Source organism: Rhinolophus hipposideros, assembly GCF_964194185.1.
Source record: "Rhinolophus hipposideros genome assembly, chromosome: 3".
Classification (NCBI taxonomy): Eukaryota; Metazoa; Chordata; class Mammalia; order Chiroptera; family Rhinolophidae; genus Rhinolophus; species Rhinolophus hipposideros.
The window spans coordinates 27,081,379-27,095,494 of record NC_138049.1 but is presented as its reverse complement, the minus strand read 5'-3'; positions in this window follow the sequence as shown (position 1 = coordinate 27,095,494).

Below are 14,116 nucleotides of genomic sequence, written 5' to 3'. Positions count from 1 at the left end.
CTTATGAACACTCACTCTTCCACAAACAGACTTCCCAAAGCTTTGCCTAAGAGCTTTCCTTATCCAGTTAGGGAGTTATTAAAAATGATAAAGCCAGGGGCTGTTCAAGGTGCTTTATAACCTCTGGACAAAATAGCTATTGGAATGTATTGCCTTGTCTTACGTGATAGAGCATCTCAGACTGAATTTATTTTTAACATAGATGGAAGAAATGCATTCTGCATTATGTAATTGAACAGTAAGAAATAGACTGTTCTCAGGTGTCTACAGCCACTGGAGCTACACTCAGAAGCTACACAAAATGGGTTTTAAACGGACAACATTCCATTACTCATTGTAGGGTGCCTAACGGAATTGTCAGCCCATTGGATAAACAAATGAAGACTGAATCGCATGCAAAAATAAAAATAAAAATCTACACACACAATCATCAACATACTGAATGAATGAAAGGCAGCAGGGTGACGAGAGCCCAAGATAATAAACAGGTAAAAAATTGCATAATTAGGTCTTTGAATTTCTTTAGTTGCGAAATGGGTGTGATTCACTTGATTCTGGGTGTAGATTAGGAAATACTCACCTCTCCTAAAGTGAGTCTGGTAGAAGCCAACCTGGCTTCATGTTTTGTTAATCCCCTGGGTGTTTGCTCTGCTGGGTATTCTTAGCCAACTGGTTTGGCAGGAGTTCTTTGATTTTTGCACTGATGCGATTTATTTTCTCAGTTGCCTAAACAAACAGGTTGTTTAGGCCATTGTGTGGGGAAGGCTGGAGGTGGTTTGTAGAGAAGACAGAACTCTCTTCCAAGGAAAGACTATTACATAGTTGCAATAATTGATGAGAAATGATTGTCTTGATGTCCACATGTCAGTGAACACACTGGAGGGTGGGGAAGCAACCCTTCAGATTTCCGTGAATGGTAGAGCATCACTGATTGAACCAGTTCCCTCTGAAAAAATTCGCAGCCAAACATTTCCAAACCACTGTCCTCCCTCATGTGCTCCTAATAGATTGGAAAGGGGGTGGTTTACACCGAAACCTTGGTGCTTGTGATGAAAACATCTAAAATATTTTATTGGTGGGTAGTGAAATGAAATAAAGAACTAGGCTGTCTGTGGGGGAAAGCATTGGCCTTTGACTTATCAAAGTTGGAATCCATTTCCAGCTCTGCCATCATTAACTTCATGATCTCAGACCCTCTCTGAGACTCAGTCCTTAATTATAAAGGCCTGGGTGACATTTGAATAACTTACATAAAGCACCGAGGATAGTGTGGAGTGCAGTGGTTCTCAAAGTGTGGCCCCCAGACCAGCAGCAGCATCAGTGTCACCGGAGAACTTGTTAGAAATGCAAATTCCCAGCCCCACCCCAGACCTAATGAATCAGAGGGGGCAGGGAAGAGGCAGCAGCAATCTGTTTTGACAAGGCTTCTAGGTGATTCTGATGCCCAATAAACTTTGAGAACCACTATTCCTCAGAAAATGGCAGCTTTTACATAGTTCATATTAATTTAGTACATTACAGCTTACAAAGTTGCTTTTCTACCCCAAATACCATCTACTTTTCTCAGGTTGGCATTCCCTTTGACTCAGTAATTCCACTATGCAAAATTTTCCTAAGGAAATAGTCAGAGATATATAGAAAGATTTATGTAGTAGGCTATTCATTGAGGAATTAATCATGCAAATGAAAATTTGGAAACTGGAATTAAATAAACAATACGGAATTGGTTTAATAAATCCTGGCACATCTACATAATGGGACACAGTGCAGCAATTAAAAATCATGTTGTAGATTGTGTTTATCAGAGCAAGCACTGAGAATTACCTAGGATGCTTTTCAAAATGTAGATCTATGGCCCATAGCTCAGTCCATGAGTGAGGGTCCTTACAATCTATTTCAAACATGCTCCCCAGTGATTTTTACACACCCAAAAGTTTGAAAATTGTGTTTTAGATTAATAATTAATAACATGGCAAATATTCATGGTATATTATTGAGTGGATAAAAGCATATCAAAAAGGAAATACTTAGAATATCTCAATAATATGGCCACCATAGACATGTATGTATGAAGAAGACCATGAGTAAATATGTTAAAATGCTAAGTAATTATCTCTGGATGGTAAGTTGGCAATTCTGCTGGTGGTTTATTTTCTTCTATTCTAAATTTTCACATTTCCTGTATTGTGTGTGTCTTGTTATTTCAAAACCCAAATATATAATGCATATATCATTGAACTATGGAGTGAGAACTTTATATTTATACCTGAGGATAAAAAAAAATTAAAAAACTCTAATGTAGACACATGTGAACAAGAAATAGAAAAATGAAATTAATAAAATCAAGACATGAATGAACAAAGCAAATATACTCCTGTCTCAAAAGGCAGAGCACTTAAGTCTGCTTGAAGAGTGGGGGCCAAGATAAATTCATGGCTAGAAACAATTCCCTGCTCTTCTCCCATCCCCTGGCTGTGCCCAGTGGCCTTTGATGGAGCTCGTTTATAACAGGAGAGTGGTCCATCGTTCAGATGTGACAGATAAAGGTCTTGACCAGACCCCTGATTTGCCCAACAGTGGGAGCTGGCAGATAAGTGATAGGAGTATCTGCAAGAGACAGTCTTGTGGCAAATGTTCCCCACCCCACTGACCAGAGCAACTTCAAGTTTAAGAACTGCTTTCAGAAAGTATATATTCACTGTCTATTCTGGGCCCACCATCACACTGGGCCCTACAGAGGATATCAAAGAGGTAAAGAGTGAGGACAACTGGTGCAGCCTCGGTTCAGAAGGGGCCCTGTGCTTGGAGCTTAATGCTCTGTGGTTACCTCTTGAAATGTTTAATAATTTTATCTTTGAATTTGTGTTTTATAAGTGAAGTCCAAAGGGGCAATGGAGCACGGGGTGGGGAGGAGGTTGGTCATCCCCCCCGTTGCCTCCCACCTTCCACAGGTTGTCAGCCCACAGCCCACCACCATTGGGGCAGGCAAGGGCCTGGACACAGATACAGGAAGGGTGGAAGTCATGTACACCACGGCCCTGGAACCTGGGACAGTCTGCAAGCAAATATCCCTATGCTCGAGGGAGCAGGATGTCAAATAGCAAATAAAAATCACCATGACACGTCAAGAGAGACAGAGACAGAGAAGAAAAGGAAAGTGGTTTTTCCTGCTTTTTGCAAAGACTCTGTAGGGTTTTTTTGCCCTGGGAGTTGGTTCTGATGAAAACTTAGATGGGTAGGCGGAATAGAGGGACATATGTGGGATAAATGAAAAGGGAGGACTTATTGGAAGAGACTCCTCCCTTAATGAGCATTTCTGGTCTGTCTGAGAAAACTAATTTATCCAGAAAGGGTGTATCCCATGAAAGCATCACACTGCAGAGCCAATTGTGTGGTTCAGCAAGAAGAGCACTTTCCCAGAAGAGAGTCACTGGTGATTATACACCAAGACACAGCCCTGCTTAATTATAGGCAGTACAAACAATTATTGTAAATGCTCTTTATATATATATGTATATTTATAAAGCCAGGACTGATAGAGAAAGTACTGGGGATTTAGCAGACAAGCTCTTTGGTTTTTGTTAAACAATGTTGGGAGGAAAAACACCATTTATAAAAATGAGTTGAGTTAACCTTTCTTCCTAGAAATTATCTTTCCAGTAACTTTATATTGTTTTCCTTTTGAGAAAAGAGTTCATTTTTTAAAAAAAAGAAAATAATAAAGTGTGCTTTTTAGAAAGCATGCTATCACACTTTGTTCATTAGCATTCTGGGGAGTAAAGGGCACCCATGCACAAACAAATCACAATGCAAATGCTTATTAGTGCAGAATATACTATATGCATGTTTATAAAAATCAATTAGATTTTACAACGCTTTCTAAATTACTCCTGTAGAATTAAAAAACACTTTAGATGCTCAAAAAAGAGAGAAAAAGCCATTAAACTCCCGATTCCTGCTGAGTGTCTTAGTGAGAGGGAACAAGAGCTTGGTAATTACATGTGGAAGGAGTGTGTGTGTTCTAAGATGGTTTCTTCAAAGACCTAAACCTTAGCCTACTTTACTTCAAGTCACATGGACTTCTTCCTTTCCTCAAACAAGAGAATTAGACAGGATCCTCTTACTTATTTGCATGCCTCACAGACAAATATAAATGTGTGTCCTGCATTGCGAAGAAAAAGGTGTAGGTGGGAAGGTGATTTAGGACTGCTCTCAGCTTACTGTCAGAGGCAAGATGAATCTCCATGGCTGTGACTACCTGGAGGACTGATGGGATAGGATCTCCAGGCTCTACGCTTAGATCTACCCTTAGAACCAGGCAAATGGGACCCTAGCCTGAGGCCCATGTTTTAGTTTAAGAGGAGAGAAATCCATGGAGCCAAGGAATATGCCCACCTGGCATCATTCTTCCTTCTAATCCATGCCTTGAATATCTTGAACCCTGAAATTTTCCTCCTATATCTTCCAGCCTGCTTCCAGAACTGGTGTGGGCCTTTTCTTCGAATCACAGCATCACAATGGTCAAAGGGCAGCTCTTTGCAGGCCTCCTGTGTTTGAGCTGGGATGTCACCTACCTATGAGAGTGCATGAGGTCTCTTAATTGTAAGACTAAGCAGACACTAGGAAAACAAAAGGGGCAGGCTGTGGGTTGGAGGGATGGGGGGCCTCCTTGCCTTTGTAAGGGCTGGGTCTACTTCCAGGAGACCAGATGCATAAGGGTCTGAGGAGCCTTCTAGGCAGAAAACATCTTAAAAGCAGGAGGGAGGGACATAACATTGACCTGATATTGGGGCCTCATTCTCTAGCTGAAAGAACGATGGTGAGGACTGAATTGGATCCACCCCTTAAATTTATCATTTATAATAATGTGAAACTCGGCTGAATTGAAACTAAAACTTATTGAATAGCATTTGATTTAACATAAGAAATGCTCACTGAACTATTCACAGCTTCTTGGATATTTACATGTAATCTAATCTGGAGATTTCTTCCAGTAACATGGCTAACTGAGGCTGCCAGATAGGCCAGAGTTACTTCGTATATGCCAAGGACTAAGAGTGGGTCCTCTGAGTGACCCCTCTATACTGTCATTGCCGTGCACAAGAGGTTTACCTCCTGTCTAAGGATGTCTCCTTGCCTGTCTAGACCTCACGCTTGAACTTTCACCTATAAAGGATCATTCTTTGGGTTGAACTGATAGCAGCTTGAGATATGGGACCCTACATTTCAAGCTCTGGTTTTTCAGAAGTCATGTGGAGGGCAGCCATAGGCATGGAGAAAGAATGGTATAAGGGCACAGGTTACCTCTAGGGCACTAGAAGCAAAAGGGCAGGAAAGTTCCAGAAAGGAGACAGAAAGGCCTGAGAAAAACAAACTCAAACATTTTTAGTCAATTAAAATTTTCACCATATTGAAACAGGCCCTTTTATGGCTTCTTTTAAAAACTTTTGCAGTATTTCGGAGATACATCTCAGAGTCATTTATGTAGTAATGGAACTTTCATGTTAAAAGCTATTAGACACCAAAAATATATCTTTTATTATTTTTTATTGAGATGTCATTCACAAGCCATAAAATTCACCCTTGTAAATTATTAAAATCAGTAGTTTTTAGTAGTCACAATGTTGTACACCCATCCCGACTGTCTAATTTCAGAAAATTTTTATCATCCCGAAAAGATATTCTATTATCCATTAGCCTTCACTCCCCATTCTCAATCTTCTCTCAGCCTCTGGAAACCACTAGTTTGCTTTTTATTTCTATGGATTTACCTATTCTGAACATTAAGTATAAAGTAAAAATCATACAATCACACAAAAGTCTGGCCTTTTGTGTCAGACTTCTTTCACTTAAAACAATATTTTCAAGGTTTATTCATGTTGTGGTATCATGCAGTACTTCATTTTTTTGTGCTGTGTAGTATTCCATTGTACCATAATATTTATCCATTCCTCAGTTGATGTAAATTTGGGTTGTTTCCACATTTTGGCTATTATGAGTAATGCTGCTATTAGTAGTCATATGAGTTTGTGTAGATATATATTTTTCAATTCTTCTGCATATATGCTTAGGAGTAGAATTGCTGGGTTATGAGTGTAGCTTTTTACATCTTTTAAATCTTTAAAAAGATGGTATTTCAAATGTTAGCCTGAATCTTGGGTTTCCACACTCCACCAAAAAGTCATATGGTCTGTGCATGGAATTTAACTGATCTAGTCTCTCCTTCTCTTCTTGGCTACCAAAATATCCTATAACGCATAGAATCCACTGGTTGTTGAAACAGGTATTAGCAGATAAAATTAACTGTGGTGATTTTCTCAGCTTACTCACTATGGAGCACTTCCTAAAACAAAATGTGTACTTAAGAATCCTTCCTTCCAAAAAGTAATATAAAGTAATAACATCTGAAACGTTCAAAGTGGAAACATGACAATGTGCTGTGGTTTGGCTATTTATGAATCTCCTCCTGGAAATATAAGCCCATAAAGATTAATATTACACAATGACCTAGGAGATGAGCATAGCAACTTAGCAGGCACGGGTGAATACTCTTTTCCCCAAAAATACCCTTCATCCCTTCTGAATAAGAATCAAGAATGGGGAAACACATAAACCATAACATTAGTTAACAAGACATGCATCCCATTTTTTATCCATGTAGAGAGCTGACCTGGCTTCACACCAACTAGTCGAAAATGAAAAATTCAGTCACATGGGCCATTTAGCATCAGGTCACTTAAAAATAATAACTCAGTGTTACTGTTCGTAGAGTTCTCTCCCCTCAAGTTTAGTTTGTTTGTAGGCATAGCTATGATTTGAAAAACAGAATGTGTACTACGAAATGTGCTACATTGATAAAGTATGCCATGAAAAAAAAGGCAGGATATCCATAGGGTGCCAAAAAATGTATACACATTTTAAGAAAGGAAAACTGTATTAAAATTGTAATACGCAATATATACCAATCACAAAAGATGAATACAAGTCACATTTGACTTCTGCAATTATAAGAGGTGCTCAAAGTGATTGCCATCAGCGTCCAGCCACTTCTGATTATGGTGAACTACTGCTTGAGCAACGTTGACGAAAGTGTCCACTTGTATACATTTTGGGGGCACCCTCTGAATTTTTGACTTTTTAATTTAACTGTTAGAATTAGCACTTCTTACTTTCCATGTGTCTCATGATAGCTTTTTTCCTGTAGATTTTGCAATACTCTCTCCCTGCTCCTTTCTTGTTTTCTTCATTTTTGGCCCAAGAATTCCTGAATCACTGTGTCACCACTTGTGAATGTTTTCAAACTAATCTGTTTCATACCTATGTTTCAGGGATGTATCTATCAGCAGAAAAATTGTAAGTATCAATAAAAATTGTCTCTCTAATTTATTAATGCATGTCTGAAATATACAGAAAGTGTGAGATCAGTACAAAAATAACTTGAAGCAGAAGGCTGAGGAGTGGGAAAGAGAGGAAATATACTTAATAAGTAGTTTGTTGATTTTTCTCCCCCATACACTAACCCCCATGTCACTGCCTGCTCTGGGGTTTGTCTAGTGCCTGCAGTTGAAGCATTTCACCAGCGGAGTTCCAGGCCACTGACTCTCAAGGTTCATTCATGCTTGTCAGTGGTAATTCATGCAGCCAGCATGTTCCTTTCCTGGCAAGTCTTCTAAGAGATGAATGTTGTAGCTTCATTCTAATCATAAGGTTCCTTGGGAAAATTTCTTGGATGCTGTACAAATCACTCAAATCCAATCTTTCACTGGGGATAATGGAAATTTACAGGGCCCACAGTTATGATTTGTATTTGTGGTCCTTGTGATTTGTATTAACCATAAGCTTTCAAAGTGTCAGAAAGAGTTCACTTGCTTACACAAAGGCACCAAAGATAGGGTTTGTGCTGCTAACAGAGCTTTGCACATGCTACTCTGTGTAGCGGGAAAAAAATAATGGTATAGCCTACATTTGTCTCAGTTCAGCTTAGTAAGGTAATTACTAGGCATAGCACTGTTCTAGATGCGGAGGGAATTGAGAGAATAACTTGTTCTTAAGGAGCTCAGGAGCTCAGGAGATAAGTTATGAGGTAAGCTATGATAGAACAAAAGAAACACAGACACATGCTGCGGTGATATAAAATGTGCATACACATGCTTAGAAAATGAGCTAATCATTATGGGGAAATAATCTGAGTAGATTTAATTATGGAGTTAATTCTAATCAGACCACTGTAGGAACTATATAATCTAGTGTGGCAAAGCACAAAGAGAATACCTTTTGAGTTGTGGAGAAAGAGTGAAAGTAAAAGAATAGAAAGCAAAAAGCCCTAGAAATGTCATTTAAAATTTAAAACTCATCTATTCTACGAATCCCTTCCAGTTAAATGTGATCATGTGACCTAGTTATGGCCAGCAAGTCAGCAGAATTCCGCTGGGTGCCAGTGAGAAAGCTTTGCTTATCTCAATGCAAAGAGGCAGACAGAGCCAGCACCAACCTTCTTTACCCTCATTCCTGCCTGGGAAGATAAGATGGGTGTGATGTCTGAAGCTGCAGCAGGATCTTCCAACATGAAAGAAAGGCCAGAAAATCTCGAGACACGACTCAACATCTTTGGATCCTCTTTTTTAATGTGGGAAAAATAACTCCTCTTGGTTATAAGTCACATTTTCTATTATTTGTAGCTGAGCATACTCCCAATTGATATTCTTAGGTGGGTATTTGGCCAGGAAGAAGTTGCCCATATTTAGGTTGTAATTGGTAAAACTAATTTTAAGATAAACAATGCACATGATTATGTCATGAAAGAATGATTGCTTCACATCTTGCAAGTTTACTCACTTACAGAATGACGAATAGAAGTGTATATATATATATATACACACATAGAGATCTATGTATATCCATTTCATAATTTGTAGCTAAAAGCAGATTTCCTGAGCTTTCAGCTACATTTAGTCCATTAAACCTCATTATCTCAGATGAGCACATCTAACACCCTCTGTACAACCATGAATTGAATAAGCCAGCTAGGATTTCAAGGGACAGATACATTTACAGTATCATTCATTTTCCTTTTGTTTCTCTTCCAACTCTATGAAGTAATCTGTCTCTGCTGGCATTTTCTTTTTTCATATTGAGGAGATTGTATCAACTCCAACATCTAATCTTTTTACAGTGCCTTCTCATATTTCATGAACTAAAGATGGTTTAAAAATTCCTAGTCCCTATGCCCTTCAAGAGTTGCTTTTTCACCAGTTTGTATAACTGTCAGCAGAGTGATTGGGCAGGGTAAGGAAACCTGTTTGGAAGGCTAGCAATTTTCCACAGACTGAAAATTGGAAGGGAACATTGGGGCTAAGGGATCCCATCACTGGCTGATCTTCTAAACTTTCTGGGGCACTTGTTTAAAAATACAATATCTGAGATTCATCCCCAGAAATCCTCATCCAATAGATCAGGAATGAAGGCCAGGAATACTTTTCTTTTTTTCAATCTCTCCAAATACTCGGCCAGGTTTGGGAACTACTAACCCAGTTAGTCCAGTGTTTCTCTAAATGTGCACGTCACAGAACTAGGGATCTCATTTTACTGCTGTTCCTATTTCAGTAACTGTCCGGTTGGCCGGAGATTCTACTTTTCTAACAAGCTTCTGGTGACGCTCATGGAGCACGCTTTGAGGAAGAAGAAACTAAGCAACCCACCCCTGACCTTTTTGTACTACAGGTGAGACAACGGGAAGGAGAGTGGTAGGCCAGGTCACACAGACATGCAGTGGCAGCATGAGGACCAGACCCCAGCTCCTTCAGATGCCAGTCCAGTGCTCCTGTGCACTGTTACACTGACTCCAGAAAAGAGCCATCTGCATCTGTCCATGAGACCTGTTGCTGTTGATGAGGACTGCAGAACATGAAGCCACTTTGGTTCACTCTCTTGTTTTATGATAGAACCTTTGAATAGTTTGTGATCTCATTCTCCACCTGTCTTAAACTTCTATGTCTACCTCATATCCAACCAGAGATGGGCTGGTAAATGTTTAACTACCAGCTCTCTTGATGGGGGGTAGAAGGAAAAGAAGCCCTGAGGTGTAATGTTTTCTGATTTCTGTGGTGTAAATACTCTTAGCATGGCTGATCTGAAGTTACCTGTAACTTCTTTTCTGTGTTACTAGACAGAGAAAAGATGCCCACTACCAGCTCTCATAAACCAGCGGGACCCAGTTCTAGCATTCCACACATCTAGCTCTCCTCTGACCCAGAGGAGCTGAGGCCACAGGCCAACACAGCAGCTGTGGTTCCAGCCAGGCTGCCAGGAGTTGGTACAGAAGGTCCTTGAATGACATTGCTTAGTTCAACATTGTTTTATTATAACATCGATAAGATGCCATAGAATCTTAACTCTTGTTTATATCAATTAGCCTATGGTAAAGTATTTTTATTGTATGTTATTTGCTGCTTGAAGTTGCAGAACCTATCGACAACATTATGTGAGGACTTACTGTACCTTGCTAGGGGTTAGGGGAAGAAATAACTCTATTGTTTTTTAAATAAGTCAACCTCTGGTGTAACTAGTAAGGTGCATTGATTGTGTACTAACAATGAAAATGTCTTAGGAAAGCTAATACCAAGAAGAGAGGCAAGATAGTGGGGAAAGGCTCGGCTTCTAAAAGCACTAAAACATTTAGAGACCGAAAACAAGCAAAAGAAATAAATTGATTAACCTGAAAGTGGACAAGCATATAGTCAAAACGGAACCAAAAAGACCACTGGATTAATTTTCAGTTCCAGTCAGCAGTATTGCTGGATGGCTTCCTGTGTTCTTGCAGCATAGGTCTTATTTTCATGTGACTGGAATTTGTTTTCTTTTTCTGATAGAAACCACTTCCGCTAGGAGTCTCACTGGAGAAAACAAGACAAACAGTCGCCTATGCCAGAGCAGGAGTTACTGTACTTAATTTGCCACTGGCCACAGGGTAATTTATGGGTTTTTTTTAAAAATGAAGACTCTCTGTTAAAATATCTTCTTTATATTTATCAATTTATGCAGTACAAGAGTGAGACTCCACAGCTATCCGGAAGAGATACCACGGTACTGAACAATAACTAGTCCATATACCAAAAAGTTTACATTGTTTAGACATAAGCCATAAAAAATAGTGCAGACATAACATTATTACTGTATTCATTAAAAATACTTATAACTTGAATAAAATAATTATTTCCCATGTCATTAATGAACAATGAAAGTAAGAAAAAAGAATAATACATAAGTACTTTTGACATAGTTCAGCTATCATATATATTTCTATTAAAAATAGCCTTGTTTTCTTCCTCTTAAATTTCCATTCTTACCTGGTCGCACTCCCTAATAGATATCCTTTTTACTAATTAAAAAAAAAAAATAGTTCTCCCTATGCCTCTCCTAAATGTTATCTCCACTCACTAACTCCCCTGGGGAAAAAGTGTATTTTTTTTCCCATCACATATATTTACTAAGTGTTACTTCCATAGGCTGAGAAACACTTGTGATAAGTTTGATTGGGTTTGTTTTGTTCTCAGTCCTTCCAGTTCAGTATGACAACCTGAAAAGCTTGTGACAAGAAGAAAACCCAGAGAAATTCTGCTTAAACTACGTTTAGCAAAACTACACCAATAGGTTTAGAAGCAGGTCATTCTGAAGTGACCTTATCTATTCAAAACATACAAGCAAAACCTAACACGAATGAGTCCAAAGTTCTTCATTTAAGGATATCTGGACATTAAATTGCAAATTTCTTGAAGGTTTGTCTTCAGCTTACCTGGCAAGACCTATAGATTTAATATGATACCCACAGAATGCCAGTTTAATTCAAGAGTGTATTTCAATAAATATTTATTGAGTACCTTCTATAGGCAAGGTTCTGGGCAAAGCATTGCAGATATGACTATAGGGAATATAAAATAACCTTCTACTTTTTCTTTTTTTTATATAATTATTTTTTTTCGGGGGGAAGGGAAACAGGACTTTATTGGGGAACAGTGTGTACTTCCAGGACTTTTTTTTTTCCAAGTCAAGTTGTTGTCCTTCAGTCTTAGTTGTGGAGGGTACGTGCAGCTCAGCTCCAGGTCCAGTTGCTGTTGCTAGTGGCAGGGGGCGCACCCCTCCAACCCTTGTGGAAGTCGTCGAACCGGCAACCTTGTGGTTGAAAGGACACGCTCCAACCAACTGAGCCATCCGGGAGCTCAGCGGCAGCTCAGCTCAAGGTGCCATGTTCAATCTTAGTTGCAGGGGGCACTGCCCACCATCCCTTGCAGGACTCGAGGAATCGAACTGGCAACCTTGTGGTTGAGAGCCCACTGGCCCATGTGGGAATCGAACCGGCAGCCTTCAGAGTTAGGAGCACGGAGCTCCAATTGCCTGAGCCACCGGGATGGCCCCTCTACTTTTTTTGAACTTCAGTATTATACAAAGAATTATTTTAATCTATGATTTAATTTTTTATCCAAGATAGGATAATCCAGTTGGTTTAGAATATGACTTTAATAAATATTGTCTCTATTATACATTCCTGACATTAACACCTTCTTAAATATTTTGATCACTAGAGAGAAAAGTGAGGGTTTAGGTTCAACAGAAACCCATCCTCTAAGTGACAATGCAGTCCTGAAGTCCCGAATAGAGGGTAGAACATTTTTGTCAGTCACACTCTTTGAACCAAATTTGTACCTAATAGGTTTGTTATGAAGATCAAAGTAGATGAAATGCATGGAGAATTTGTGAACTCAAAGCACCATACAGATGCAAAGTGAAATAATTATTATTATGTGTAGGCTTTTACATAAAGAAATTTACAAGGTCAACTTTTAAGGAGCTCATACTGTGCAAAAGCATATGTATCTTTTCTGCAAGAAAAAAATTGAAAATTGGTCAGTATCTGGCTTTTTATTTTCCCACAGTTAAGCTGAGTAAACTGTAATTTTCTTCCATGGGAAAGATTATATTTTGTCCTTTATTTCTGGAATCCTTTTGCTTCTCTCTATCATCTATCGATCGATCGATCTATCTATCTATCTATCTATCATCTCTGTTTCTCTCTCTTTCTTTTTTTAAGCATGTATCCTACCTTCCTCAAAGAGCCTAATAAAAATTATTGTTATTGTTACTGTTGTTATTATTATCTTGACTTTTGTAGCTGAAGGAGACTGAACCTTGACTTATCTAGCTTTCTCTTCAAGTTATAGATGAAGAGATGAGAGCCACATGAGGGAATGTCAGCCAGGGAAAGTGGCAAAGATAAGGCAATAAGCCAAGATTCCTAAATCCTAATTAAGTATTTTCCTGGAGCACTTGCCCCATGAGAAAAAATAAATCCAAGTTTTAAGGATTCCTAAGTTTGGGGCTCAGAAAAAAGAAAGTTACGTTGAGTAGGATAAAAATAACGTAAATTGTGTATTGACCTAGAATGACCCTTTTGGAGAGAAAATGCCAAAATAAATGAGTTCTGTATTTACCTTGAAATATCTAAATCGTTTTGTTGAAATATATACAGACGGTCCCTGACTATGGATGGTTTGACTTACATTATTTCGATTTTACAATGGTGCAAAAGTGATATGCATTCAGTAGAAACTGTACTTCAAATTTTGAATTTTGATCTTTTCTTTCACTAGCAATATGCAATCTGATACTCTGTTGTGATGCTGGGCATTATAAAATAGGCTTCATATTGGGTGATTTTACCCATTTGTAAGCTAATGTAAATATTCTGAGCATGTTTAAAGTAGACTAGGCTAAGTTATTAGGTTCAGTAGGTTAGGTGTATTAACATGTTTTTGACTTATGATATTTTCAACTTATGATGGGTTTACTGGGATGTAACCCCATAAGTTGAGAAGAATCTGTAGTTGAATGCATCCATTATTAATTCATTCAGCTTTATAGAATCCAAAGCCAAATATTTCTTTATGCACATTTTTTCTTGATTGCTTTCAACATATGGAGACATAATTATGGTGAAATGTTGAGGCCAGTCTGTAAGTTTTTCTGAGTGAAACCTAGAAATTTTCTTTATGTTCATCCACTGACTTCTAATTTCTGGTATTTTGTTTTTCAGTTCTAAAATTTCCATTTGGTTCTTTTCTAT